The sequence below is a fragment of the Dermacentor andersoni genome, chromosome 1 (assembly GCF_023375885.2).
Source record: "Dermacentor andersoni chromosome 1, qqDerAnde1_hic_scaffold, whole genome shotgun sequence".
In the NCBI taxonomy this organism is placed as follows: Eukaryota; Metazoa; Arthropoda; class Arachnida; order Ixodida; family Ixodidae; genus Dermacentor; species Dermacentor andersoni.
In genome coordinates, this window is record NC_092814.1 from 279,482,564 (window position 1) to 279,507,592 (window position 25,029).

At 47.3% G+C, this 25,029-nt stretch overlaps 1 long non-coding RNA gene and 1 pseudogene across 2 annotated transcripts in view; both read right to left on the reverse strand.

The window, feature by feature from the left end:
- Nucleotides 1–15,438, reverse strand: part of LOC126547691 (uncharacterized) — a 31,977-nt gene extending 16,539 nt beyond the window's left edge. Inside the window, exons 1-2 of one of the 2 annotated variants that reach the window (XR_007602757.3) lie at nt 15,167–15,438; nt 9,356–9,520 (exon numbers count right to left, since the gene is read on the reverse strand). This is a non-coding gene — a long non-coding RNA (uncharacterized lncRNA). Of the gene's footprint in view, nt 1–9,355; nt 10,123–15,166 lie in introns of those variants that run through there. The other variant, XR_011890531.1, reaches the window with a different exon arrangement.
- Nucleotides 15,439–22,506: 7,068 nt separating this feature from the next.
- LOC140218865 (uncharacterized) lies at nt 22,507–23,360 on the reverse strand (annotated as a pseudogene).
- Between the last annotated feature and the right edge of the window lie 1,669 nt (nt 23,361–25,029).

Genomic DNA, 25,029 nt, shown 5'->3' on the forward strand with positions numbered 1-25,029 from the left:
TCCTCTCTTGTGCATATCTCTCTCCTCCGGCCCGCAACCACGCACGAACTGCGTGGGCTGCACGGGCGCGCCTGTAGCAATCCGAAAGCATCTACTATTCTGACAAAAGATGCAATCGCGATGTAACGTTGGCGAAGTCTGAGTGTTCTGCCCTGGCATTGAAACAAGTTTAAAATAAACTCCTCACATTAGACCGTCATGTTGGACTCCGCAACTTTTGCGGGATTTTGTGAAAAGCAATATGGTTTATTGGTCCAGCCAACTGAAACTGTCCTGATGCCTTCTAGACCCACCATGTTGTATTAGTGGTTTTGGCATTGCGCTGCGAAAGTGAGGTTGTGGGATCACATCTCGGTCGTGGAGGCCGCATTTCGACGGGGTTCGACGAAGTAAAAATGCAATGCCCGTGTACCGTACGTTGTATGCATGTTAACGAATCCCGCGCGGTGAAAATTAATCCGCAGTTCACCGCTACGGTGTGCCTCATTATCAGTTCTCTGCTTTGGCACGTGAAGTGTCAAAATTTGAATGTTTGATTAACCGCAGGTACGGTGGCTGCCTAGTTCCTGCATCATTTTAGATTACCTTTATTGTTCATTTCTACCTTCGTTTCCTCTGTTTGGGCTCCCTGGGGCTAGACCATAGTGGTTATGGCTAGACGCGGCGATGAAAAAATCAACGAGTCTAGAAGTTCAGGACAACATTCATTTGGGCTAGATGGTGCATACTTGATTTAGGAAGGAACAGCGCCAACGAAGACGTTCACAAGTGGGGAGAACGACACAGGACAAGCACCATGTTAAAATTGGCTCCAAGGCGCTGTCAATACAGGTTAAGAAAATGTTAGTAAGCACCGGGGCTACGCAGGATCCAATACAAATCCCTTGTCTTTGTCGATAAAACTTGTTCTCGAAAGAGATTAACTTCACATCAAGGTAAAATTCTAGCATTTTCATAAAATTATATATTGACACGCCAGAGGAGTTTTGGAACTCTACTGCACCGTTACTTTCTATAGCATCTCTGACAGAACGAAATAAGGCATCGTGGGGCACAGAGTAAAACAAGTCTTCAACATCTACTGAAAACACATAACCATTGGAAGTACATTCCTCAAGAAACCTAACAACATCTTTTGAACTCTTTGTGGTGTACGGATCTTGAACTTTAAGGGATGTAAGGTGCTTTTGAAGAAACTTGCATAACACAATCAGCCAAGTTCCATTTTCGCTGACCACTGTTCTGAATGGCACGGACAGTTTGTGCATTTTGGCCGTAAAGAACATGGAAAGGGCATTGCTTTTGCTGTTACCAATGTCATTGGCCAGCGTGCTCAGATCTAATTCTTTGCACATCGCAGCCGCCTTGCCTCTCACTCGCGTCGCACTAGCCTTCAGAGGGATGAAGTTCTTTGCAATTGCTTCGCCGGCTCTTTTTTGAAACTCTTCCTCGGTGAGCACCACAAACCCACCATCCTTGTCAGCTTGAAGAAGCCGGAGTCTATTCTTCCTGAAATACGACACGACTTTTCCCATAGAATCTTTGCTAGTCAACGTGTTAGTGCTGGTTGTAGATCTTATAAGCGTATCCACACCATCCAGAAGGCATCTTTCAAGATTTTCTTTCAACGCCTTTCCTGCTATGCGCCTATTAAGCGCCAGGAACTCATGTGCTTCTATCCGTGGCTCGTGGCTGAATTTCTGACCTTTGTTCAACACATGCCTGACATCGTTGGGAAGATCAACGTCTCCGATGACCGTCACCAGCCTTTCCGGGGGCTTCTTGTCCTTCAGAGAAGACGACTGTAAACACTGGTTCAGTGTCTGAGCCCATCAAAATATATATGTATATATATATATATATATATTATTGAGAGAGAGAGAGAGAAAGAACAGCGCATTAGTAACTCCCAGTTAGGGATATCCATACATTTGTTCCCGCGCGCAGGCATCATGTAATGAATGATTGTAGACCAAAAAATATTTCGCGTTTCTTTCCGGATAAATACATGACCATTAATAATGCCTTGGTTTTCATACTTATTAAGAAGTAAAGGAACATTACAGGTTAGCGATTGCATTACATAAATTGTTAGCCTTTTTGGCACGAGCCATCTATCCTGGCTGTAGTCCCGACAGTGATTTTACAAGTGAAGAGACTTTGTTAGAGGAAAAAAATATGAATAGAGTAAAGGAAAGCCATACAGATCTGGCAGTTTGAAATCGCGTTAAATTTGGTGAAAAGTGGTGATGTTGTGTGGAGGTATGGAACATTAGCAATAATTCCGACGTGCACGTTTCTGAAGAAAAAGCTTGTGTTAGTGTTCACAGTGGTGCCCCACACATGCATGCAGTAGTTAATATGAGATGCAAATATTGCCTGGTAAATTTGTAATTTCAACTGTTCTGGAAAGAAATAATATTTTTAAGGCCGTTGTGGCTGGACCATCCCAATGAAGTGGAAAGGAGCGCGTTCGCTTTAGGAATGACATCGCAAGCCTCCAGACCAGAGACAAACAGGCTGGTATCATCCACATACAGAATGGTTGTTGCCTCGCTTTCTGCGAACGTTCATCGAGCAATAAGGTTCCCAAAGAGCTCCAGCCGCACGGGAAGGTGCGAGGTGAAATCCGGCAACACTCATGCAGGCGGCTGTTCCCCCACTCTCCATTCCCCCAGCCACACTTTGCTTCGCTGCACCGCTCATTCTTGGCTCAGCAGCCGTCCAATATGGAGGTTCCCATTGTTGATCGCACCAAGTACGAGATTTGTTCCGCAATTCGCTTTTTGCACGCCAAGGGGACTCCCCCGTGGATATTCATCATCAGTTGACAGAGGTGTATGGCGACAAGTGCATGTCCGTTCAACACGTCCGAAAGTGGTTTAGGGAGTTTAGTGCCGGTTGAAAGTCCACGATGAAGAACGGAGTGGAAGACCGTCAGTTTCGAAGATGGTTATCAAGATGGCCCAACGCAAAGTGCTTCGGAAGAGGAGGATCAACATCTGTGAACTTATTGCTCAGATTCCTGGAAGTTCTTACGGTACAGTGGAAAGAGCTTTGACTAAAGTATTGGTGTATCAGAAGTGTTGTGCTCAATGGATACCGCGGCTATTGACATCAGACTACAAGGAGAAACGCCTTGACTGTGCTCGCCAGTTTCTTCAAAATTGTCAAGAAGATAAGGAAGGATTGTTGGACTCCATTTTTATGGGAGACAAAAAGTGGGTGTTTCATTTCACTCCTGATATGAAATAAAAATCCCAAGAGTGGCGTCACCCAGAGTCACCTGTCGCAAAGAAGTTCAAACTCCTTCTGCTGGCAAAGTCATGGCCACTGTTTTTTGGGATCATAACGGAGTACTGCTGATCGATTTAATGGAACGTGGGACAACAATCAACTCTGAAAGTTATTGTGCAACACTATGAAAACTCAGGCAAGCTATTCAGAACTGCCGGCGAGGACAACTGGCAGCCAGTGTAACACTGCTTCACGACAACGCCCGACCTGACGTCTCCTGTCAAACCCAGGAACTTTTGACAAACTTTGGGTCGACTGTCATGCCCCACCCACCGTACAGTCCGGACCTTGCACCTAGTGATTATCACTTGTTCCCCAAGCTAAAGAAACATTTGAGTAGCCAACGCTTCCGGAGCGATGAAGTCGAAGAGGTGAAATGCTTCCTCAATGGGTCGGCGGCAGACTTCTACGACACTGGGATACAGAAATTGGAGCACTGTATACAAAAATGCATAGAAAAAGATGGCGATTATGTAAGTTTCATCTTTCCAATAATGTAAATTTCTATGAGAATAAACAATGTTCTCTACTTCTAAAATTGATGGGAACCTTATTTCTGGATCACCCTCGTATGTCTATCATGTCATTAACGTAAATGTCGAAGCGGACCTAAAATGCTGCCCTGTGGGACACCTAACAATATTGCCGTCCGAGGAAATACTATTTCCAATGACAACGCATTGCCTGCAATCAAGCAGATACGAACACAACAAAATATGTCATTCCATGTACACCGTTGGCAGTCAACTCTGTTAATAGAATCTTGTGTTGCAGACTGTCAAAAGCCTTGCTGTAGTCAATAAATATCCGGACTACTAGGTTTCATTTTTCTAGCTTCTTGATTAACACCTGCTGAACAAGCAGTGCAGTTTCGGTAGAGCAGGTCATCAAAGCTGTTTCTCCATCGCCAGGGTTTGTCATGCTCTCCAACCATGATTCCTCGCTCCTTTGTGCCCTCCAGAGGGGCGCGGTCATGGCCCCCCAAACAAGGCACTTAAATCACCACAGCAATGAAATTGCAATTTTTCGCTTTTAATATGCTTCAGTGCAATACATTGCATAAGCTTCCCTGCTTAACTCAACTGTAATGCGGCAGAGGTGACTTTAGGAACACTTTCTAGACATGCCAAACAATATGTGCATTCTGGTCAGAACTACACCTGACTTAACATTCCGACACGTCGGCATATGGATGGCCCTTGTGCAGTTTAAGAGCACGAATACGCATGCTGGTTGTGGCTTGAGGAAATGTGATTTCTTAAACAAGTTTCAATGCCAATGCCCTAGACTGAGCTTCACCGCAATGCAGTTGTGTTATGCACTGGAGCTTCTGTAATGTATTGCGGTCCATCACTGCAGCAACGTCAGAACCAGCCTTGAATGGGTGTCATGTGAGTTATTAGATGTCTCGGTGCTCATACTGTGACAGATGACGGCACATGTGCGCATGTATAGTCGGGAACATGTGCAAGGCTGTGTTGCAGTCTCGTATATGGAGCTTGCAAGATGGGCGAAGCAAGGGCCCAAATCACCACAACCCTGCCGGAAATAGCTCTAAATCCCTGCCTGTACACTTCTTAAGGGTTTCGGTGCTTGTACCGTAACCGGAGATTGCACATATAATACTATATTTTCAAAACTGAGCTCATTGGAACATCTTCCTGTTCATGCTATGCACACAAAAATGAGGAATAAGGGAAAAATTATGCAGATCCCACACCCTGTGGGAATTGATGGAAGTGAAGCTTTCCATGCTGGATGCTCTGATTGACGATAATTAGCAGTGTTGACGGCTAAAGCTTAATTTCTTCAATGTTTAGGCTAACACGAGATTGGCGAATTGATGTTAAACGTTACCTTGTGGGCACCACTGCTGTTTGTCTGCGTAATAGGCAGAACACACAGGGAGAGGTGTTTGCATGAGGCATTGTTGTGGGCCATATCTTATAACCCGAGAGGGTTGAGTGTTGTCATTTCCTCATATGGCACATCGCGTTATGGCAGAAGTTTTAAACTTGAATTGGATTATGGGGCTGTACGTGGCAAAACGACACTCAGATTATGAAGCACGGCATAGTGGCAGACTCCAGATTAATTTTGACACCGTGATGTTCTTTAATGTGTCCCAAAATCTAAGTGCACATGGGTTTTCTATTTCGCCCCCGTCGAAATGTGGCTCCCGCGATTGGGATCAAATCCATGACCTCTCGCAATGCCATAGCAGCAGAGCTAATGCAGCGGGCACAGAAGTGTTGATTTGACGGTCAACCACTTCTGTAGTGTTTCCTGGACGCTGCAGTGTGCTTTAATTAATGCGGCTCTGCTTCTGCACGCCCTGTGTGAATTGCCCGCTTGACATAATTTCATTGTGTTTATTTTTTCAGAAATAGCAGCAACGTATTGTATTGTGCCTTGAACATAAGCACACCGCAACCGCTGTTGTATGTTAGTGGAGTTTCCTTGCCTTCTCATGTCACTTCCCCCATCTTATATGGGAACTGCCTCTTCTCCTCCCTCTTCTTCTCTCTACAGTTCTATCTGTGTCCCCTCTCGCCTCGCACATAAGCGCTGCAGTTTCTTCAGTGCTTCTGAGGGGTGTCACGGATAATTGCAGCTGTCAGGTGGCTAATGTGACAACGGCCAGGGAGCTCCAGAGGGCATTGTGCACGTTCGATGTGGTGGGGTTAAAACAAGCTTCTCCCATCTCCTTTCCTCTCTTACTTGTGCCTGTCATGTATATACACACTCTGAACACCCCCCCTCCCCCCCGACGTGGTGTGTGTGACATCAGCAGCAGTCCACAGCAGCAGCTGGAGTGGGAAAGTCAAAGGAAGAGGCAAAGAAAGCTTCACTTTAAAACAAAATGCGTAAAGGTTTCTATGCTTACCCAATGAGGAAACCCGTCCGTCACGTAAGATGATTGCTTTCAAGATAAGGCCCGCATGAGCGAGCGAATTGTAAGATCGGGCCTGCGCAGCCGTGCCATAAGCAGCGGCCGCTGATGTACAGTTGATAATGGTTTGCATCGAGAGGAGGCAGCATCATTGACCACATCTACGTATGACGTCTACCTAACGTGACACTGTTCAATTACGTCACGTAGAACAGCACGCATTGGCCAATGCTCATCTTCCATGAAGCAGCAACATCATCCAAATGCACCATGATATAAAAGGAGTGAACAGTGCTACTACTGGCCTCTGCTTCATACTCATGCTGGTCTCAGTTTAAAATTTTGGTGTTGCAAATGCGCTTCTCCATTTCATGATTTTTTTCGTGGCGTTTCTCGCAATTATATGAAACGCAGCAGCATATGACGACAAAACAGTAGGTGATCAGTCGCAAATGCTTATGCATCATTTAGATAACTCCCACAGGATACTCTGCATGTAATTTTATCTTTTTCCACTTTCAGTATGCTTCAGCGCTATGGTATGCTTGACTGCGTAACCTTGCTATGTCCAGTGTTTGTGACCCCTTCCCACTGTTGGTATACTTCATCACAATGCTAAGTGCATGGTTGAATGCGTAACACCACTGTATTGGGATGAAGCTAACTTATGGGTCTGACATTACAGTTTTAATTTAGCGTACGCAACTATAGCGTATGCTATACGCTAAAGTATATATAGCGTATGCTAAGCAGCACACATTTCTTTAGATTGAGTTGGCCTGTGAGATGTTCAGATCTTAGAGGCCATGTGCCGTCATTGCGGCTATCTCCCGACTGTAGCTATAGGTGGTGCTAACATGTCGGATGTTTCTTTCGTTAGGTTTCAACTCACTCGAAACGAGAAGCGATCTCGAAAACACCACAAGGTTATCACAGTTATCATTTACAAGGTTATCATTTACACAGTCAGTTGCAAAGAACGAAGTCCATTTTACAAAAGCAACGCCAAATTCAATTCGAAGCTGGCAGCCGAGGCCGCCGCCATGTTTCACGCAAATTCCGCAAGCCACGCAAAGACACTAATGCTAAATCTGAGAAATAGTGCGCGTACGCTATACGCAATGGGTCGTTTAGCGTTCTGCGCATGCGCAGTGATGACCCACTATTTTATAGCGTACGCTAAACTAAACCTGTCTATTATGCAGCACATTTTAGATGCTTGCTGGTTTTAAAGTCCGAAAGCTGAGATACAACAGCGTCGCACACTATCATGTGAGGAAAACGAACCGCTGCATGCAGCAAGTAGCGTCAGCATAAGCACTAGATTACAGTTGAACAGCTCTACAATGAAGACCACAATTAATTTGCCTGTAAAACAAAGAAACTTATGCGTCCCTGGCGGCTGATTTACGTTTATAAAACGAATTCCGCACCAGTGCCGCCACTGCCCCGCGAAGATGTCACCAGGGTAAGCTGTGCGCTAGCGCTAACAGCAGTGTATTTGAAGAGCGTGCTGATATTACTAGTTCTGTTGCCCTGCTCCAGGATTCACTCACCTCGTATGCTACTTGTTGTGATGGATCAACGGCTGACGAATGCATGGATAGGCCGCGAATGTCAACGAAGGCGACCAAAAATTTTGCAGCAAGGGAGGCTTAGGGGCACTAGACAATCAGGGGCTTTGCTTTGCATGGTTCCTGCATTTGGTTGGAGAGCAAGCTGGGAACCTCAATGGAGCATAGGGTGGCTACAGTAGAACGTGCTGTCAGGGATATTTTGCAGAGAAAATTTAGCGGTCTATTTCATTAAGTGTCTCTTGAATTCTTGTTAAAGATTTTCTTTTGTTGAAAGTGCTTAGCTATTGTGAGCAGTGAGCTGCGCAACCTTTAAAACAAAGTGACCTGCATAGCGAAGGATTTTGAAGGTGCGAGCACTTTGTTAAAAAGGCGTTTGACTACATAGATACATTCAGAGCAGCGCTTTCTACCCTTTAGCCCATGCAGAATTTGTAGGTCCTATTTGCGCCACCAGGATCTGCCGATGTACTGCAGTGAAGCCTTTAATATGTGTCCCAATGTCCAATGCTACGGAGTTCAATATATCCATTTAATGTCTGAGCAAGTTTGATGTATGAAGTTTCATATACATGTAATTCTCTTGGTGATTCACCACCTGTTATTTAAGCAGTAATTCTATTTATAATTGTTTCATATAACAAGGTTTAATTGTAATGAATTATTGCTATACGACATTCTTTCCATTACTATAACTAATACTCTCAAGCTTGGAATCTCCCAGCTTCCTCATACAGTTGGCCAATGTGACAGTGCACCTGACACAACAAGCCATGTCGTACACTTACTCTGTGCATATTCACAGCCCATGCAAGCTTGTGCTGAAAGCTTGTTGCTGCTTGCAGAGGTAAACGTTTCACTTGACTGTTGTAATGATCTCGCTGACTATGTGATGGAATAAACAGTTACTCCACAATAAAACATAGTATGAGGCCATTTTGTAAACATGAGCTTGAAGTAAAACTGTGCCATGCATCGTCGAAAAAGGAAAACAACATTACAGGGATGAGCATACTTATCGTGGGCTTGTCTCTATAGCTTTTATGTCTTGCTTTATCCACATTATGCTGCACAGTTTTAGTTGAAACGGTTATTGGCTGGCAGACGTCTTCCCATCATGTTACTACGAGTTTTGATGAAAGCAGTCTTGGCCAGCCTCTCTACCCCTGGTTCTCTGGCTTAGGTGCTGGTGCCTCCAGTAGTTCACATTTGAATGGGTCCAAATTAATTTTCCCTCTCAGTGAAATCATACCAACTTTCCCAGGTTACCGGGCTTCTACAATTCCTCCAAAGTTGAACTTGTTCAACAGCTTTACCGAGTACTTTAAGTAGGCAGTGTATTCTATGTCGTAGGGCAAACAGAAAATTAGCATAAGCACTCTTGCTTTCAAGCTGCCATAGACTTCGAGTTAAAAGTGCAGTCGAGATCAACATGTCCAACCTTGATCCCTCCAGCCAATGTGCCAGCCTTCCCTATGAGCCACTACTTGCGAAGGTGCACATACCTTCTTTGTTCCATGCAAAACATTTTGTTAACTGTTTCCAGGAAAAAGTAGTTCAAGCATAAATGGCCAACGCATGCTCTTCATACCAGGTTGCCATGGATAATGGAGACGATAGGAAAGTACAGGCCAGCGTCGCTGTCCCAGATCCATCCGGCAGCTTTTCTGTCACAGGTCCATGTGTCCTAACTGCTGGTCTTCAATGGGAGTTGACACTGTCTCCTTCTATAGGGGGCATTTTCTGACATGCTCTTCTGTGGGAGAATGCCCCATTCATAAAAAGAAACAACAAAGATTGGACACAAAATGGTGCAGCTCATTAAAAAAAAATTACTTGCTGGGTTCGCCACTGGGCCGTATGCGTTGGCGCTCGTGACTCGACAAAAAGCAGCCACAGCGGCACGTGCAAGCTCAGGCTTCACATAGTTTCGCGCCCATCGCAAGAGGGGCACTTCACGGCTACATTCGGATATCACCGGCGCACAAGGAGGAAGTGCAGAAACATGCACGCTTGCAGTCTCAGAGGGACGCGCATGCGTGCAAACTCGATACCATGGGTGCACAGCTAGAAGGGAAGAAAGGTCGTTTTGCCACACGCTTGCGCACCCTGTAACATTTTGTGGGCGAGTGTACATGCTAGACATGTTGTTTTTTCTTATTTTTGAAATGTGATCCTTTGGGATGTATAATACATATAATATGCATCTTAGCTTTGTTGTGCATTAAGAAGAATTTATTTTATAAATACTATATAATTATCTGAAAAGATGAATGTTTCTTTAGATTTCACACATTTCTTTTGCTACATTGTAAATGTATATCCTAATAGATTAGTGTTTCGTATGTTATACATTTGCCGATAGGAGACTTACTGCTGCCATGCGCGGGCCTTCAGGCACATTAAAGCTGTATGTTGCAGCTTTTCGCCTGGAGGACACCCAACAAAGTAAGTTTGTTGGAAATAAAACCATTTCTGGTATGGTAAGTCGAAAATTCTATTTTAAGTCGCTGCCTCTAGACCCTTCGTGCCAACCGCCATTTTGGCAAGGCTGTGTGATGTCTGGGAATAAGGCTGCTTCGATGGATTTCAAGACCAGATAGCAGCCTTCCTTCACACACTCTGGCACCAAAAAGGGCAGCACAGGTGTCAGTGTTACTTGTGCTACAATTCCTTCACTTGTGCTATAAATAGCAGCAGCAAACTGCCAAGATGCAAAAGCAAAACAATGAATGAGGGCCATAACGTATTTCCCAGCTCCTGAAATCAGTTCCAGTTTTTGCAGTAGACAAAAGCATGGCCTTCAAGATCAGCTTCGATTACCAGTGGGAACAGTTTCCGAGGGTGCCAATTCATTTCATCAAGACTCAGTGTTGCCACACTGCTTTTGATTGAAGTGTGAGAAAAAAATATTGAAGTGAACGTTTTCTAACACATTGAATGCAGTCAAATTTTCTTTCTGTTATGCTTTCCTTTTATTTCAAAGCAAAAAAAAAACAAAACTCTAAGAAAGCAAGAAGCAAAACAGAAAGAAAAAATATCTCAGTATAGGGCATCATTGCACAGTGTTGTGAAACCAGATGTGCATGCCTGTGAGGGTGATGATTGGCCAAGTGTGTGCACTATACATTCAGTGATGCTACAGGCATGCACTCTGCTGTTTGCGTTTCATTTGACGCTGATAGTACATCCACACAATGTAGCCACAGGGACAAGTGAGCACTCAAGTGAAGCTTTTTGAGATCATGTTTAGTTGGATCATGCAAATAAAATGCATTAATTAATCATATGCCATGGAAGATACAAGCACAAGTACACAAATTACTGTGCATGACAGGAGTGGCTGCGAAGATGTATAAGGCTCACACAAAGGCCGGACAGCAGACAAAGGACGATGATATTTAACTAATTTCGCCAGGAAAAATGACTTCGAAGTTTGTGCATTAAGTACGAAGAAAATCCGAGGATACCTAAGCACTTCTTATGAGTTGTGAATACTTTAATATCCAACTGAACGCCACTGAGCAGTCTGAGTTATGAACTCCTCGCGGGCAAGCGGACACGTTAAGACGCTTGGTACATATTGATTTAGCCTCACCGAGGCGCAGTTAGAACACACACAAGAGCTTGAGTAGACAAGGAACAGGTGGTAACACAGGCTTGCGAGAGGGAAGGTGATGTTTTGTCGTAGCAATGCACTCTCCCCTCGCGAAGTAGCGCAGCAGCAGATGTTCCCCTTCACTCGCTTTCCTCTGCTGAGACACGAGCCAGCAAGTGCAAGCTAGTGTCATGAGCGCGCCTCGTGTGCTCACATGGCGTCACAGTCAACGGGAAATTAGGCACCGTTTTGCTGCTACAGGTGCTGCCGGCTTTTTCACTGAAGGAACCATTTAACATTCTTGCATAAAAAAATATCCTGTCACTGACCACATAACAAACGGCAATAAAGAAATTCCGTTAAAAGTATTGCATCAAACCAGCTCAGAGCACGAAAGATTGACCAAAGCTGTCAGGCTTGGCTGCTGAAAATTAATGTCTTGTAGCAAGGTTTAACGAGCGAAAATGATATGCAAGAATACTCAGAATGATGCGAATGCTCAGATGCTAAGCTCTGCTCTTGTGCAGGAGCTTGGCAATGCAGCTGGCATAAATGCCAGTCTTCTGACTACTACTCTGGTTTCATGAAAAGTAGGTTATTCTAGCAACAGTATCACTGCAACATCACTGCAGTGCATTTTTACTTCACAGTGAGTAAGTACACTTTTACTTCACTGTGTCAGATAAACAAGTCGACAGACGTTTGAAGTGGTTCAACCACGATTCACAGCTGGAGAACAGGATAGCAACCATAGAATTTGGCGAGATGATTAGACAACAGGCAAAGGAGAGTGGACAAAAGTTGGAGGTGAAAGCTGTTCTGTTTGACTGTGACGAGGTGTAATGGAGTCGTCAAGCAACAGGCAATGGCGATGGTGCTTCCTAGCGTGCTGATATTGTTCTGGCTGCAAGGCACATAATGGTGATTACTGCATTTTATAGTGTCCCATTTTTCTTTAGATGACAAAGTATTTAAATTTGTGTATTGGTTACATTTGCAGTGACATCCAAAATCTAGATTTGTACTTGGCAAAGACAATACTTAAAAATTAAGTTCAGTGGTTTTACATGCCAAAATCACTAAATGATGATGAGGGATGCAATAATGAGAAACTCTGGATTAATTCTGACTACCTGGGTTTAACATGCACCCAATGCAAGGCGCACAGCATTTTTTGCACTTTGCCCCGATCGAAATGTGGCCGCAAGGGCTTGGATTTGACCGCACGGCCTTGGGCTTAGCAGCCAACACCAAAGCCACAGCACCAGTAACATTAAAACAAAGCAGTGATTTGATAAAGCGTGTAAGAGCACAACGGTTTTTAAGCATTGCTTCATGCTAAGGTCTAAGTTCGGTACTGTCACACAACAACCACAATAATGAGATGAACAACGGGGGTAAAATGCTAAATTAAGCTGCAAAATTATGAAGCAAAAGCCTTTGAAGCTGTGAAGTTCTTTAGGAACTTGCAAGGTGTGGACATTTGGACATGCAAAGGATGTAGCCTTTGGAAACAACTTTCCAAGTTAATTAGTTGTTTTTTACTAAAGCAATACTTCATCACAAAGCAAATAGCTATAATTTCAGTATGCTCCAAGACTGAATGCCCTATGATGAAAATTTCTATTGCATTTCTAGCAAGTTATATGGAGCAACCAAAGGTAAGAGACATTTGATGCTAGTGTTCAATAAATTTCAGTTATTAGACAGCACTCGTCCAGTGCCCTTCCGTGTGTCTTCCATTGTTTCCGCACTGATTAGTAAGTATGATGCTAGTGACTGTAATAGAATACGCGAAGGCCGAGAAAATAGCAATGGCAATGAAGAGCTATTGCTTGAACAAAAAAAAAAAAAAGCATAGGTGTAGTGCCAAAGCAGAAAGGAGAACATGAACGAAAAGTATGTGCAAAGTCATACATGATAAGAGAAAGCAGCAGGCAAGATGTGGTGAGCAGGGGGGTGGGGAGGAGTATTTTGTAAGAGCCCACCTAGTGGACTGTCCATTTCGGCCGCTACTGATTGGCTAGGGCTGCTCGTCTCCTCCTCTCACAGCTGAATCCAATCGGCAGTGGCCGAAATGGACAGCCCACTAGGTGTACTCTTACAGAATACCCCCCCCGCCGCCCCCCCCCCCCCCCAGGAGAAAATGATGAGATGGATTCTTGCCTAGTGAAGTGCAGCAACTGTTCTTTTTTTTTTCCAGAGTGAACGTGAGTGAGACTGGAGATGTAATGGTGATATGAGGCTTTGATGTGGAGATAAGCTGTGGTCTGGGATGAAGCACAATTTTGGTTTCCAGCTGTGGATGTATTTCCAGGAGACCCTGCAGATAGTTTTTTTAGCAATTAATAATTCACGTATCTGGCGAAGGAAATCATTACAGTGAACATGCGGCATAAGCAATAGACAGCCAGGCACATATAGCAAAAGACAGTGCCACTGTAGAGGAATGGCGACAGGGAAGAGCAACAAAATGTGATCAAGCATGTGCAGGGAGAAGGGTACAGAAAAACTACAAGGGATCACACAAAGGAGATCAGTTTGACAGTGACGACAAAAGCAGCACTTATGAGCACAAATTTCAGAAGAAAGTAGCAAATTAATTGAGTCATCAGTTGCCAAAGAGCAAGCACTTTCTGTCATGAATGCTACTGATGCCAAGCATCAGTCCTGGCGCTGTTAAGGAAGTGAAGGCGCAGTTGTGGCAAGGGATAGCAGCAGGTGTCTCATAAAAATGGCAGTACCGGGCAGTACTGGGCTATAGTGAGCCAAGAGTACCAGCCTGTGCTTCTTGAAATCTGTCACCTATGTCGAGTTGAAATGTACTGCTAAAGTGGGTGTACGTCGGAAAGACTTTCTCGCCCGTGCGGCGCTCGTGCCGAGTTGGTGATGGCGGATTATTGATTTAATGAGCCATCTTTCGTCTCATTAAAGATGTTTTGCGTCTCTTCCCGGGCGAGGAATAGGGGCCATATAGTGTAGACCAGGCATGCTCTCCTGGAGCAGTACCTTCGCTCGTGCACCGCTTTTTGTACGCTGCTCTCCGACTTTTAAATGGAATATTTGAATGGTCCCCTTCGATATAAATAAAGGTTCATCAGCAAAACCATGTGCAATAAATCGGTAAGCGGGAGCCGCAGAGCTAGCGAAACGGAAGCAAAGCAGGCAAGTCGGACGTACATTTAAATTAAATTATGGGGTTTTACGTGCCAAAACCACTTTCTGATTATGAGGCACGCCGTAGTGGAGGACTCAGGAAATTTCGACCACCTGGGGTTCTTTAACATGCACGTAAACCTAAGCACACGGGTGTTTTCGCATTTCGCCCCCATCGAAATGCGGCCGCCGTGGCCGGGATCGGATGTACATTTAGACAGAGCGTTATTATAAGCTCAGGTGCTCTCGTGAGGGCTCCGTTTGCCGGTGATGTATGCCGTCCTGTCGCAGTACTGGTAAAAATCCATTATATCGTCGGGACGAAAAAAGCACCCCGCCACTTCTATAACACCAGTCGGAACACTGCGGCCGCCATCACGTTTCAGAGTGGTCTACGGCCATAAATTGCATAACGACTTTCGCTTTTCCCAGCTACAGGGTGCTAAATGTGTTTCGACATGCAGACATGCATGTTCACGCGTATCTCTTGAAGGGTGCAGTATGCACCGATAACCAACACATGATGGACACGGCGTAATGCTTTGGCATTACGCCGTGGCATTAAGTTATCCGATTGGCCCTCGATATCACAGGTTCACTGATCCCGTCGCACGTTCCGTATGTTACCAAAAAGCGCAACAAACCTACCGGCAACATCCAAGGAGACGCAGGAGGAACACTTATGCACGACGCACGGCACGCACGGCTTCGTCAAGAAAGGAGACATTGATTTGAAGGATCGCCAGCCGACACACGACAAAATGCGCGCCTAGGGACAAACGCATACGAAACAAGCAAATCGGCTTCTCCTCCGTAGTACCTAGGCAAAGGGAGAAATTTCAGGCGCAAACGCCCCCAGATTTTCTCTCTCGCACCCGCTGAAACGACTGGCCAATCCCGTGAACTGGCGTTTCCTCTAATGACCGTCTCGTGGTTCTGTCCCCTTGCGCTTGCGTTTACCCTAATACCGGACTCGCGAAACGCTATTGCGTTAGTAATCTTCCGGTGTAAAGTGACGGCCGTAAACGCGCAAATATTGGCGCCGATCGGATAGCGGCAGTCCGATGCGCTGCAGCCAGTCCGCTCATCTGCTGCCTTGTAGAGGGACACGATGTCGCAGCTTGACATATTGCCAGTCACTACGTTTGCAGGCCACAACGCAACAAAGTCGAATCATAGTGCTCGCGAAAAGACTGAGACCGACTCTGACCGCGAAGCTCTCGTCAAAATGGAGCACGTTGTAACACAAGCAGACGACGCTTGCTGTGTGCCGGAAGTGCTTAAGTGTACTGAAAAATTGTTCTTGTGCATTCACTTTATGTTACTTCCTTTTTATAAAAACAAATGAACTAACATTCCAACTATTACGAACATCATTTGTTTACCATAAACTTGGAAAAATTATCGATCACGTGCCCTGGTCAGCCAATCGGATAGCTCGTCCCACTGACGTCATATGGGTGATTTGCGTCATATGGGTAGGGGCGGCTGAAAATTCCGCCGAGCAGTGTGCTGCGATCGGCAGCGATGTACATTTTTAAAACCTTATAATAAATTACACGCTTTACGCGGATCACTTAGATGCGTCAATGACCAGAAAGACCTATAACGACTCAGTACGTTTGTAGAAAATCGTTTCAGGGTCCCTTTAATCTTGATACGCTGGCGATAGAGTGAGCGTAAGTTTGCATGAGTTGGGGTGGATGTGTGTAGATAACGTGAGAGAAACTATATGCCAAGAAGCTTCGCTACTCACTTTGTCGCCGTATAACGAAGGGTGCTCTCTCGTGCAGACGTCCTGGGGTTAATTCCTTTCCTTGGAGCTTAGCTCTACAATGCTGGCGGATGAGTGAGGAGACGACAGCCGCCATCTTGGGCATTGAACCACTAGGTTCAGTTACGGGCCTATCAGACGAAAGAATAACTTCATGTTGGCTGGACACCACAGCCGGACGTCGAACTGGTGCCTGAATAGAATCCTCAGATCCTGTGAAGCGCTCAGCCGTGTCATGTGCCGAAGTATGGGTAACGGCGACTGCACAAAGAGAACACTAATGTTCAAAGCTGAACGTTTCGTAACGGCCGGTCCACACAGTAAGGGCCCATTCACACTTGCGATTCGCAGAGATCGTGCGACCGTTTTGGTCGAAAAGCGTTGGTCGCAGGCCAGTGGCACGCTGCTCAAATTTTCAGACTAGCGGCTGCGAATGGCAAACCGCTAAGCCAATCAGCGAGGCCCCGGAAGCAGCGCGCGATACTTTGTGCACGCGGTTGTCGTTGCCGGCGGCAAACACGACACTGGCGGAACGAAGAAAAACATGGAGTACTTCACCGAGGTCCTCCCGAATGCGATCAAGCAGTAGCCATACCTCTATGACAAGAGACATGTGGACTTCAAAAACAGATCGAATAAAGACCTGGCAATGGCTGGAGGTTGGGAAGCTGTTCGGCTTATCTCATAAGTACCACGCACTTTTGAGAAACGCATTTTTGAGAAACGCATTTTTGGAGAATGGCAAGAGCAGGACTTGTATAGTACAAGCAGCAATATTTTTTAGGCAATCTCATTGCTTGGAATTAGTTTTAGAGCTAGCGCATTATTGTAGCGAATAAAGAAATAATGAAATATTCCTTGTCGTGCGCTCGCAGATCTGGAAGTAGGCGGCTATCATGTCCGGCCACTTCCCGCGAACGGAATCGCAGGCGCATCCACCACCGCCACCGCCGTCTTCTCTGCGCATGCGCTTGAAGTGCGTGGATGAAGGAAAATATTAATAATAGTTTTTTTTTTCTTCCTCAATGTTGAAGTGCCTGTGCGGCCGCGGTGCACATCAAAACCGCAACGACATCCTCCCCTTCGCTCAGGTCGTCGTGGTATACATCGCGAACAGCGAGGAACTATAGGGCACACCGAGCGCGAGTGCGGGAGACGCGGTTAAAGCAGACGAAACTCCCGATGGCGCGCGGACGACGTCATTTCCGAGAGTTTTCATTTTGAACGAGAAGGCGACCCCGGTCGCCGAGGTCACCCTTGCAAGTGTGAGCGTCGGTGTTACCGAGTTGCCGCCTGCAGTCGCATGCCCTTCGCGACTCGCAAGTGTAGTGACTAGCGTTAATGGGTATTTGCTACAAGCAATTGCGACGTACAGAACATCCACGTTACAAGCCTTGTGCCCAGCAAGAACAAACATATCGCAACTGAGCACACCGGCCGCGAGCGATCAGTTAGCGTCAGAAACGTGACAAACCGCTTTGCTTAAAAGTATTTCCTAAATAAAGAAAGAAGAGCCAAACACAATGATACTGATTCAGTTCATAAGCGCAAAGTTAGGATACCTTGTAATACACTTTAGCCCTGCTTTTACTACAAGCACTGTATACGCTGCTCACCCCGTTTGGACAAAGCGTAATGAGCGCCGAAAGCGCTTACATGTTCTTTGAAGCTGTAGCCAAAGCTTCGCGTGTCATCCACCCAGTCACCGTCTATACGATATCCGGCGTCATGTACGTACGTACGTCCATTGTAAACACAGAGCAGCTGAGGCAAGCAATGGACGCTTCACCACGTGATCAAACATGGCAGCGCCCACGGTATCTCCTTGAAAAGGATATAGCGCCGTGCGTCGCAGCTCTGCCAGTCGGTGCGGTAATCAGTGCGGTGCCTCAATATATCGCGAATTGAAAACACGTATAGACCGCTTTATCGGGAAGGAGGAACGTCGCCTCGAACCAGCGCGCCGTGCCGCTCTCCTCGCACTGGTCGGATCGCCGTTTCTCCCATGTGCGGCTTGGAACAGTAACGGTTTCATTGCGAATTAGTGTCATTCTAACGTGTTCTGGCTGTGCTTGCTGCCATATGTCAGATGACTCAACGTCAACGGGCTACCACTGCACTGTATTCGGCTGCAAAAGGATATACCTTTCGGAACCGAACGCGCTTCATCAGCCGCGGCGACCTTGTAGACTCCGCCGCTGCGGTTGCAGACAAGCGCTGCTTTGGATAGCCAGCATAAACAGAAAGGACTTGACGCCATCAGCTTCGTCGCGTGTATGTTCAGAACATTTTGTTTTCAGTGAGCGCACGCCGACGAACCTGGCCCCTATGATCAAACTTGAATATTGACACTTGTACTTCTTTATCTTTATCGGCCGACCACTTCTCGCCACCTAACAAATGTTATCGCGCAGCGCAGGACGCGCCTGCATGTAAAAGAAGTTTCTAGAATGTTATCGATGGTTCCATCCGCTGTCTGTGACCGAGCCTTGTATAATCTGATCGCATGTGTTCGCGACGCGCATAATGTAGAACTTTGTGGTAGGCAAGCGGGTCCCAGCGATTACTCTGGAACATTCGACGACGGATGTATAAAAGCCGATGCGCTTGACCCGCAGATCAGATTTTCGACGATTGCCGACTGTGTTCACCGCTATCGTTGTGCTTTAAGTGTAGCCTGTCTTTGTGGGCACAGGTTCGCCCAATAAAAGCTAGTTTTGTCTTTCACAGTATTGTTACTGTGTTCTTTAACGTCACTACCACGTGACATCTGGTGGAGGTGCTTTTCGTCCATGTACCGGACGCCCCCGACAAGCCGTGATCCAAGCCCGGACCGCAAAGAGAGCACCAACGTAGTCCCGGACCATCGAGCAAGCCGTCGTCTACAACAGCTTCCCCCAGAGCACGGACTTCTACCTGACAAGACCAAAAAGATTGTGGCCAAGACAACCACAATGGCAGCCCCAGTGTCACCCGTCGTACTTCAACAACCCAGAGAGCCCCCTATCTTCCGTGGAGCTACGCCGGAGGATCCGGAAACCTGGATCGAAACCTTCGAAAGGATCTCGACCTTTAACAACTGGACAGCTGAGGATAAGCTACGACATGTGTACTTCTCCTTGGAAGATGCCGCGAGGACTTGGTTCGAGAACCGCGGGAGTCCACCCTTGCAACATGAGACCTGTTCCGCAGTAACTTCCTCAGGACGTTCACGAGCATTGTGCGAAAAGAAAGGGCCGAAGTTCTGCTGGAAACCCGAGGCCAACTACCCAATGAGACCATCGCCATCTTCACAGAAGAGATGACACGTCTTTTCGGGCACGCCGACCCGGAAGTCCGAAGAGAAAAAAGTACGTTTCTAATCGTACGCCGGACTAATCCGAAACCCACCGAAGACCGTAGCTGAGTTCCTGACAGAGGCTACGACGATTGAGAAAACTTTAGGAATGCGCACTAGGCAATATAACCGCCAAGTGCTCACGCCCCAGTGCGCCATCCAAGCGCTGGGCTCCGTTGATCTCCAGGGCCATTGTGCGCGAAGAAATGCGCAAGGTCTTGCCTTCGTCGCAGCCTCAAGTAGCTTCGATCGCTGACATCGTGAAAGATGAGGTTCAGCGATTGCTGGGAGTTCCTGAGGTGCAACCTCAATTACCGCATCCCCAGCCAAAAGCGGTGACCTACGCCGCCGTCGCACGCCGTCAAGGTCCCCCTCCGCGACCGCGCCAGGGCCCTGTAACGCCGCAATCCCGTCGTCCGCCGCCGCCGCCGCAAACACGGCCACCCGTCGCCCAGCGCACCTACGCGAGGAAGACAGACATTTCGCGCGCCCCCAACCACTGCCCGCTGTGCTACCACTGCGGCGAAGCCGGCCATGTGTACCGCCGATTCCCATACCGCGACCTGGGATTGCGAGGCTTCGCCGTCAACGCACAGCGCCCGAGGGAAGGTTAACGCCCTCGTGACATCGCCGACTACCTCGCCGCTACTCAGTGGAGCCCTCGACGACCGTCCCGTTCGCCGTCACCAGGCCGCTACCTAGGGCCGCAGCGCCGTGCATACACTGGCCCAGCTCGGGGCCGGTCAGCGAGCTCATATCCGGAAAACTAAAAGCAGCAACCGATGGAGGTGCGGTTGCTGTTCGTCGAACTGACGAAGATCCTCCGCCGCCGACGAAGACGCCGAAGGAACTACCTCGACGACATAACGACACGCCGTTGCATCAGCGACTTCTTGAACCGAGAAGGCCTTTGGGATGTTGTGGCGCTGGATAAAGTTGACATACTCATTAGGTACTTTGTCGATGCGGGCACACATTTTCGTTTCAGAAACTGGATGCCTGGAAAGGTAATCGGAAGGGTTACTACTTCCTGCAGTGTGTTGTACAACAAACTTGTACTGTTGAATGCGTAGAGCAAGGCGCTCAATGCGGGCAGATGGTGATGATCTTGGGTTTCCCAGTATGCTCACTAAAGGCTTGTGATCAGTCAGCAAAAGGAAGTTGACTCCACAAAGGTAAAGACGGAAGTGCTCCATGGCCCATACAGCTGCGAGCATCTCACGTTCAATTTGGGAGTAGCGACTTTCAAGTGGTGTAAGCGCTCTACTTGCATAAGCTATCACTGCAATGTTTTCACTGTCACGCTGTGTAAGGATAGCACCCAGTCCATGTGGACTTGCATCTACCACCAATTCTGTCGGTTTGGATGGGTCAAAGTAAGCAAGGGTGGAGGCATCGGACATGGCTTGCTTTAAGCTCTCAAGAGCATTTTGCTGTCGTTTTGTCCACTCCCAGACAACATCCTTCAGTGTCAGTTCACGTAAAGGCTGTGTGAGGTCAGCAAGATTTTTCAGAAATCTGCCTGAATAGTTTATCATTCCTAGCAGGCTCTTCACTTCTTGTGGTGATTCCGGTGTTTTAATCTGTAGGAAGGCTGCTACCTTCTTAGGATCAGGACGAACGCCATCAGCTGAAAAATGAAGTCCAAATAAGTTCAGTTCACGTTGATGAAAGTGACACTTCTTTTCATTCAGTGTCAATCCAGCTTCTTGGAGTCGCTGCAGAACGGCTTCCAAGGACAAGTCGTGCTCCTGTTTTGTTTGCCCAAAAACAAGAATATCATCACTAACATTCAGGACATTGGGGATGCCATTGAGCACTTGGCGTATGGTGTTCTGAAAATTTTCAGCTGCACTGCTGATGCCGAAGTTCAGTCGTTTGTAGCGAAACAAGCCAACATGTGTTGAGAACGTGGTGAGTTGCCTTGAGGAAGGGTCAAGTTCCAACTGATGATATCCATTCTTTAAGTCAAGATTGGAGAACATTGTTGCTCCATTTAAGGCAACAATGATGCCATCCACTGTTGGGCACAAATGTCGTTCCCGTTGAATGGCAGTGTTCACAACACGCATGTCAATGCAGATTCGAATTTCATCAGGCTGATGCGGTTTAGGCACAATAACCACAGGGGACACCCGCGGTGTAGGTCCTATGGCTGGCTCAATGATGTCTTCTGACAGGAGGCGTTCAAGTTCTTTCTCTGTGGCGTCACGTAAGGCAAACGGAATACGCCTGTGTGGTTGTGCAACCGGTGGGACAGTGTCGTCCACAAAAAGATGAATGTGGTGGTTTTTGAGTTTTCCAACTCCACTAAACAACTTGGGGAATGCTTCCACGATTGACTTGTCACCTTAATGCTCATTAACTTGGTATGTGATCTGGACAAGCCCCAGGTTGGATGCTGCTGTGAAGCTTAAGAGTGGTGCACAGTTTCCTCGAATGACAAAGATTTCTTCAATGCAGTTATCTTTGTGTCTCATTGTGACGGAGACTTTGCCTAGAAGTTCAAGCGGAGATGTTGCTTTGTATGGGAACACTCTGACGGATGTTTCCTGAAGTTTCACCTTTAGCCGATAGCTCTCAAAGTCATTTTCGCCAACAATTGACACTGTTGCACCTGTGTCGATTATGAAAGTGACCGGCACATTGTTGACAGTGACAATAACTTTTGGAGATGGGCCTGTCTGAGGTGAGGTCATGGCAACGAAAACATACTCGTCACTGCTTGAACTGGTGTCACGGGTGGCAGCACATTCTTTGGCACTAGAACTCTTCTTACTGCAGACTGTCTGATTCATGTTTGGACCATTGTCACAGTCCACTGCTTGTACCATTTGTCTCGTTGAACGACAGAATCGTGCAAAGTGACCAACCTTGTTACATGCCCTGCATGTCTTGCCCCATGCAGCAGAACTTGATCGTCCGCCTTGGTGAGGCCACTTGCCACCGCAGTTGCGACAATCTGCTGATGAGACACGAGGTCGTTGCGGTGCATAGGTTTGTCGTGGCATCTGTCGGCTGTTTCTTTGGTGTTGGCCATGGTGCTGTCCTTCCTTGCGCACTGCGAGCACCGCCGCATTGTTATCGACGTTCTTTTCGATTTCGGATACGTCCCGTTCGACATCCTCGAGCATTCTTCCTTGTTTAAGTAAGTCTGGTAAAGTGAGGGAATGAAGCATTGCGTATTTGCGAAGGCGAGACGACGTTGTGGCGAGGATTATTTGGTTCTGGACTTCAGCGTCGACGTTCTCGAAGTTACAGTGGCGAGAGAGCTGCCGGAGGCGCGCGTAGAAGGCGTCCAGTGGCTCACCAACGTTTTGCTGGGCTTGGCGAAATTTGTAGATCGCAAATGTCGAGTTCACTCGCGGGGCGAAGTATGCACTCAGTTTCGCTCGTGCGGCATCGTATTCTGGCGTCGATGGGCTCTGCGTGGTCTGGGTCGTGCTTGTAGCTGTTGTAGCTTGTGTAGGGCAGTCGGGGAGGGAGCGAAATATGTCGTAGACTTCCTCGCCGACGTAGTGGAGGAGGAGCGCTTTCTTGCGTGCATCTGCCGTGATATCACACGCTAAAAGAGTTCTCGAACCTTTCTATCCACTTGGTCCATTCGTGACCAGTATTGTTGGCGTCTGTGGCGCGAAGGTCGAAACTTGGGAAGGGAGGGAGCGCGTATGCCATGGCTGCGATTGTCGGTTGCCGCTTGCTGCTGAGGGATGATACGACGGAATGACTTGGTTTGGCACTCATATGGGACCAAGTAACACTTCTGACACCATTTTAGTGTTCGCGTAGACCGGGATGCGGTCTGATTGATTTAGATTGGAGTGACACGGTGATACGCACTCATTGCTCAAGCTCCCATGCTTTTATTCCAGGTTGCCAACCGAGTACTCACATTTGGCTAAATGCTGTTAATAGACACTACACTTGCCACTAAGATATTCTGTTTGTTGTTGGGGCAAAGCGTGTCCAAGTGTTGTGCCGGACCGAGGCCAGCCGAGGCGGCAATGGCGTCGGCAACCACCGCAGGGCCAACCTTTGCTATGTTAAGTCCCCCACGAGGCCTTATAATAATACGGATGTCATCTTTTGGCAATGACGGCATTCTGCTCGCGCGGATGATGGTGTTTTTAACGTTCTCGCGGCCGCGGGTCGCAGTTCCTCCACGTTTCAACACGCCATATGGCGGAGTAGGGTTAACGCTCTCACGTTTGGTTGCGGCGCGTAGAGACGTGGCAGTCTGCCAGCCTTGATCTGGGGTGATTTCCTCCACGGCAATGTCCTCCCCAGCCATGGTATTCCATGTATGAGCACAAGAATTGTAGCCCATGCAGCGGCGGCGACGACGTGGAAGAGAGAGCAACGCGCCAGAAGCGGCGCCGCGCTCGACACGTCGGATTAGAAGCTCCCCTCGTTAGGGCTAGAAAGGCGGCGGTCGGGTGACGATGGCAAAACCGCTGTAGACGGTAGAGATAAACACTCACAGTGTCCAGGAAAGTGTCCACAGGGTCCGTGCAACTTCACAAAGCCGTCTTGCACAAGTATTTCCTTGAAATCGTGAAAAATCGCCGCGAAAACATTGGTAGAAACAAGAGCCGAATTGAATTCGTCCGCACACTCCGGCGTCTTCTTCTTCCTCCCGGTGTCCCTGAGTGCAGTGCGGTTTTCCGGTCTCATTGTGTTGTGTACACTGCCCGTGCCTAGTGATGATGCTAAGTGCGAAAGCTTCTTCGCTGTGCAGCGATGAATTACTAATTGCAGAAGTGCGACAGAGGCCGATACTCTATGACCAGCGCCTGAAAACTTCGAGCTTGAAGAGCCTCGACCTGCGCTAACCGCCGCTTGCTGATCGGTGCCATGTTGAAAAATGCGAAACCCGCCGTGGTTGCTCAGTGGCTATGGTGTTGGGCTGCTGAGCACGAGGTCGCGGGATCGAATCCCGGCCACGGCGGCCGCATTTCGATGGGGGCGAAATGCGAAAACACCCGTGTGCTTAGATTTAGGTGCACGTTAAAGAACCCCAGGTGGTCGAAATTTCCGGAGTCCTCCACTACGGCGTGCCTCATAATCAGAAAGTGGTTTTGGCACGTAAAGCCCCATAATTCAATTCAAAAATGCGAAACGCAGCTGTCCCGGAACGGTGATTGGCCAGTCGTAAAAAACGTATCTTATCGAAAGGCTCAATGTGAACATAGGCGGTTGCTAGCTGCGTAAACAGTCGTTCCAGCAGTTGCGCAAATTGCAATAAATACGCCACTTATATCGGATGCGACTGTAGTCTGAACGCTGCTAAACTTCACGAACAGCCTGTTCTTACCCTATCGTAGTGGCGTACTTATCGCACGTACTGGTGCCACTTAACAGTCTGGTGAACTCCACAGGTACGTAATTACAATCGCGCTA